Source organism: Tupaia chinensis, unplaced genomic scaffold, assembly GCF_000334495.1.
Source record: "Tupaia chinensis unplaced genomic scaffold, TupChi_1.0 Scaffold143675_1, whole genome shotgun sequence".
In the NCBI taxonomy this organism is placed as follows: Eukaryota; Metazoa; Chordata; class Mammalia; order Scandentia; family Tupaiidae; genus Tupaia; species Tupaia belangeri.
In genome coordinates, this window is record NW_006203523.1 from 2631 (window position 1) to 9087 (window position 6457).

The 6457-nt window shown below is 36.7% G+C and overlaps 1 pseudogene; it reads left to right on the forward strand.

Annotated features, from left to right (window-relative positions):
• Positions 1–5289, forward strand: part of LOC102482221 (cytochrome c oxidase subunit 6B1-like) — a 6602-nt pseudogene extending 1313 nt beyond the window's left edge.
• Positions 5290–6457: the final 1168 nt, after the last annotated feature.

Sequence of the window (6457 nt, forward strand, 5' to 3'; positions counted from 1 at the left end):
AATTGGCAAGAGAGAAGTGACAAGTGACTTACAAAGGTCACCCCATCAGGCTAACACCGAACTTCTCAACGGAAACAATGCAAGCAAGGAAAGAATGGGAAGATGTATTGAAAGTGCTAAGAGAGAAACAATTTGAACCAAGATTATTGTATCCTGCAAGATTATACTTCATATGGAAAAAAAAGATTAAAGTCTTCTCAGACAAACAAGATCTGAAAGAATTTGCTAGCATCAGACCAGCTATTCAAGAAACCCTGAAGAAAGTACTGTTCCAAGAAAACTAAAGACCTAACAGACAGAAACAAAGGAATAAAAGGCAGCTGTGACAATGGTCAATTTAATAGTCGGGACAGATCCAGTTACATTGATAATAACATTGAATGTGAATGGATTAAATTCTCCAATCAAGAGACACAGACTGGCTGAATGGATTAAAAAAAACAGAGACTCTCTATTTGTTTCTTACAGGAAACTCACCTCACCGATAAAGACATACATAGACTGAAAGTGAAGAGTTCGAAAAAGGTTTTCCATGCAAATGGGAACCAAAAAAAGTGCTGAAGTTGTGAAAATAATTTCTGACAAAATAGGCTTGTAAACAAAAACTCTTCCAACAGACAAAGAAGGGCAGTATATTGTAGTAAAAAAGATCAATAGATCAAGAAGACATAACTCTTATAAATATCTATGCGCCTTACACAGGAGCACCCAAATATGTGAAGGAAAGACTGTTAGAGCTAAAAGGGGAGATAGACCACAACACATTAATTGTTGGGGACCTCAACACTGCACAATCCCTTCAGGACAGATCACCTAGACAAAAAATAAAGAGATAAATGATCTGAATGATACTATAAATGAAATGGACATAACAGACATCTATAGAACTTTCCATCCAAAAAACACGAGATACACTTTTTTCTCATACCTACATAGAACCTTTTCTAAGATTGACCACATCATAGGGCACAATGCAAGTCTCTACAAATTCAAAGGCATAGAAACTATTTCCAGTATCTTCTCTGACCATGATGGAAATAACTTGAGTTTAATCTCAAGGGAAATCATCAAAAATACTCAAATACATAGAAACTAAATAACCTACTATTGAATGACTACACAACTACTGATGAAATAAAGTCTGAAATCAAAAAAATCATGGAAGCCAATAACAATGAGGACACGAGTTTCCATAATCTTTGGGACACTGCAAAAGCAGTCATAAGAGGGAAGTTTATAGCAATTAGTGTTCATAAGAGGAAGATGAAAAGAAGGCACATGAATCACCTAACATCATGCCTCAGAGAATTGGAAAAGCAACAGCAAAATAATTCAAAAAACTCCAGGAGAAAGGAAATAATAAAGATCCAAGCAGAAACAAATGAAATAGAAAATAAGCGAACTATACAGAAAGTAAATGAAAGTAAAAGCTGGTTCTTTGAAAAGATAAACAAAATCGATACACCACTAGCAAGACTTATTAAGAACAAGAGAGAAAGGAATCAGGTGAATCAAATCTGCAATGAAGCAGGAAATGTAACAACAGACAAAGTAGAAATACAGAACATCATTAGAGGATACTATGAACAACTATATGCCAAGAAACAAGACAATCTGGATGAGATGGACAAATTCCTGGATACATATAATCTACCGAGATTGAGTGGAGGATATAGAAAGACTAAATAACAAGCCAGGAGACTGATTCAGTAATAAATAACCTTCCAACAAAGTAAAGCCCTGGCCCTGATGGCTTCAGTTCTGAGTTCTATAAAACTTTCAAAGAAGAGTTAACCCCCATTCTGCTCAAGTGATTTCTGAAGATCCAAAAGGGTGATTCTCTCCCTTATTCATTCTATGAAGCCTTTATCACCCTTATCCTCAAAACAGATAAGGACAGGACAAGGAAAGAAAAATGATAGACTAATATCTCTGATAAATATAGATGCAAAGATTCTCCACAAGATACTAGCAAACCGTATCCAATAACTTATAAAAAAGATTATACATCATGATCAGGTAGGCTTTATTCCAGAAATGCAAAGTTTGTTCAACATATGCAAAACCATAATTGTAATACACCATATTAACAGGAAAAAAGACAAAAAACATATGGTCATATCAATTGATGCAGAAAAAGCATTTGATAAGATACAAAATCCCTTCATGATCAAGGCTCTCAGCAAAATCGGCATACAAAGGTCATTTCTCAACACAATGAAATCTATCTGTGAAAAACTCATCGCGAATATCATCCTGAATGGAGAAAAGCTCAAAGCTTTCCCACTAAAAATGGGTACAAGACAAGGATGCCCACTTTCTCCACTCCTTTTCAATATAGTACGGGAAGTCTTTCCCAATGCAGTCAGAAAAGAGGAAAAAATTAAAGGCATCCAAATAGGAAAGGTAGAGGTGAAACTCTCTCTATTCACAGATGACATGATTGTGTACATAGAAGAGTCAACGATTTCTATGAAAAAAATTCTGGAAGTAATGCACGAATACAGTAAATTTGCAGGATACAAAATTAATATACAGAAGTCTATAGCATTTCTATATACAAACAACAGGCAGATGGAGATAGAACTGAAAAAACTTATTCCATTTACCAGAGCCACAAAAAGTATAAGATACTTAGTGATAAATCTAACCAAAGAAGTTAAAGACCTCCACAAGGAATACTATGAAAAGCTAAAAGCAGAAATTGAAAGAAAAGCTAAAAGCAGAAATTGAAAATGACACAAAAATGTGGAAGAACATCTCATGTTCCTGGATTGGAAGAGTTAATATAACCAAAAAGGCAATTCTACCGAAATTAATTTACCTATTTAATGCATTGCCAATCAAAGTACCAGACACATTCTTCACAGATCTTGAAACAACAGTCATAAAATTCGTCTGGAGTAATAAAATACTCCGTATTGCCAAAGCAATTCTACACAAGAAGGGTGGAGTGGGCGGCATATCACTCCCTGACCAAAAAATATACTACAAAGCTATGGTAATCAAATAGCATTGTACTGGCACAGGAACAGACATTTGGACCAATGGAACAGAATTGAGTCCACAGGAATAAATTCCCAATCATTCAGGCTACGAGTAGACATATTGGAAAGGGGGAATTAAAGGGAAGAAAGACGAGCTTTGAAAACTTGACAAAACAATCAATACTGAAAATCTCAACACCATTTTATCATCAATATAATCCGGCTCCAAGACTAATTCTGAGGTTTTAACAGTGTATCATAATCTTTTCTATAGTGCAAACTTTTTCATTGCTATGTACCTTAGAAAAGTCTTGGGACCAGTAGATGGTACAATGGTTACATCACTGGGCTCCTACATAGTTGACCAGTTTGAGTCCTGGACCGGGCAGCTTAAAACTCATACAAAAAAAAACAAACAAACAAACCAACAACAACAACAAAAACAAACAAACAAAAAACACTCTCTAAAGATTACATACGAATAGCCAAAAGGCATATGAAAAAAATGCTCCACATCCCTCATCATAAGGGAAATGCAGATCAAAACAACAATGAGATACCATCTAACCCCAGTCAGAATGTCTAAGATTAAAAAAACAAAAAACGATAAGTGTTGGCGGGGTGTGGTGAAACGGGAACTCTCTTACCCTGCTGGTGGGAATGTAAATTAGTCCAACCACTATGGAGAACAATTTGGAGATTTCTCAAAAGTCTACAAATAGAACTACCATATGATCCATCAATCTCATTCCTTGGCATCTACCCAAAGGCCAGAAGAATTCTTCATTGGAAAAGTGCTTGCATATCTATGTTTATTGCAGCACTTTTCACGATTGCTAAGACATGGAACCAACTCAAATGCCCCTGTACAGATGAAAGGATTGAAAATTTGTGGCACATGTACTCTATAGAATACTATTTATCCTTTAAAAAACAAAAAACAACAACCTGGCTTTTGACAGTAAGTGGAAGAATATGGAAGATTTACTGCTGAGTGAAGCAAGCCAGGCTATGAAGGAGAGACATTGAATGTCCCCACTTAATATATACTGAGTGTCCTCACTCTATGACTGAAACTGACGGGCTAAAGGATGTACAAACGGAAGAGATGGGTGTGAATACCAGATGTGGTGTGTGTGGAGGAGTGGGGCCGGGGAAGGACATTTGGAGGAGGGATATGGAGACAGAGCATTGTCGGGACAGGGAGGTTTTGTTGTCATATTTTGATCAACTGAACCGGGGAGAAATGTTCACATATTGAAATGTTCACCTTGTAAGCTAAATAATGTGATTGAATGCATAAAAAATGTAAATAAATAAGTAGATAAAATTTTAAAAAAAGAAAAAAGAAATGAAATATGGGCAAACAAATTGTTAAAAGAAAAAAATACTTCAGATAAATTAATTTAGTGGAGTTTAATTGAGCAAAAATAAACATGATTCAAATGAAGAACCCCAGAATATTTTCTAAGGGCCCTCGAGGTAACTTTGTGGTTGGGGATACTTATGTTCCAAAACAGGAAAATGACACAAAAAATGGAAGTGAGGGAATGAGGTAGATAAACAATAGGATTGATTACATCCTAAAGTTTGTCTGTGTTACCACAATTTAAAAGTTGGGATGCCTGTGATTGACTGAAGCTTACCTGTTGTGATAGACTGTAACCTAGCAATGAACAACAATAAAAAAGCAGCCTTCTAAGTGATTGAGAGGATTAAGATTTGAGAGGATATAGTGCACTGCGGGGACTGAAATGACTATTTTGATTAACATTCAAAGCTCAAAATGTACTAAACAAAAGCTTTTATGAAACAAACAAAACAAAATTAAACAAGATTCAGAAAGTGTAGGTGATTTTACAGTATTTGACTCTAGTTGATCATGGTCCTTGTTCAGAGTGCAATGATGATTAAGGACCATAGGTCTCTGTAAAATAGCCCGAAATAGAAACATATTCATCTTTGGTCCAACTCTGACGTTTTTGCTGAGGGTCAAATTGAGCTGCGAGTTGCTGCAGGGACGTCGTTAGGAGTCAGCATCATAGCAGAAGACATCAAGACCAAAATCAAGAACTACAAGACTGCCCCTTTTGATCGCTGTTTCCCCAACCAGAACTAGACCAGGAGCTGCTGGCAGAACTACTTGGACTTCCACTGCTGCAAGAAGGCAATGACCACTAAAAGTGTTATATCTCTGTGTGTGAAATGGTACTGGCTTGTGTACAAGTCCCTCTGTCCCATATCCTGGATTTCAACTTGGGATAACCACTGGGCAGAAGGCATGTTTCCTGGGAACATATGAACTGGTTTCATACACTCCTCTGCCCACCATTCTTCTCTCAGGTGGCAAAATGGGACCTGGGTACATAGTGATCCACCCATGTACCACTCTGGGACTTTGAATCATGACTTAACTAATAATAAAAGTTCACTGTCAAAGTGTAAAAAAAAAGAAACATATTCATCTTTGTTGTTAGTCTTATAATACAAGTCATAATGACCTAGAGGCCTATTAAAAGAAATACAAATATTAAAAACTTTACAAAACCAAGACTTTTATATCCACCATTTACAATGTCTGCAAATAAACTATTTTTGTAAACACATTTCCTGTTCATTTAATTTGACATAGATAGGTATCATAGATAGGTATCAAACATAAGCCCTTAACATGAACAAAAAGGTCTAAAGCTGCATGATATTTCATTAAGCATTTTTGTTAAACTTGTATGTTTTTCTTTTTTTTTTTTTTTGAGAGAGAGATTTTTGCTATAGGGTGTGTGCACTAGCCAGCCAGACAGAGAGAGACAGAGAGACAGAAAGTGAGAAATCACCCCCCAGAAGGGATGGCCATGCCGCAATCCCTTCTCCTCCATTCTCCTCTCAGGATCTTGGGCATGCACGCACACGCGTCCTGCATGAGTTCTAAGCCACCGGGTCCGGGACGTGAACCATGGTTGATTACATGGGAGTCCAGCGACATAGCCATTACACTAACTGCTGGTCCCAAACTTGTATGTAAATCATCCATCTTTTGGAGGGTGGCTTCTACCCACCTGAAACCCTAGGAGGTCTTACTGGCTATGATATTTTTAAAAAATAGGGACCAGCAGTTAGTGTAATATTATAAAAGAAATTGAAACAGTAGTTGCTCAATATGGAGCTACAGCTCCATATACTTTAGCCATAGTTGACTTGGTGGCAGAAAATTGGCTTACACCAATAGATTGGCAAACATTGGCCTATGCTGTGCTCTCTGGAGGGGATTAAGTACCTCCCTTACAATAATAAAACAAGGGCCTGACGAACCTTTTTATGAGTTTGTTCATTGGTTAATTATTGCAATGGGGAAAATATTTGGCAGTACTGATGCAGGTACCAATTTTGTTAAACAATTGGCATATGAAAATGCTAATGCTGCTTGTCAAGCAGCAATCAGGCCATATAGAAAAAAGACAGATTTATCAGGA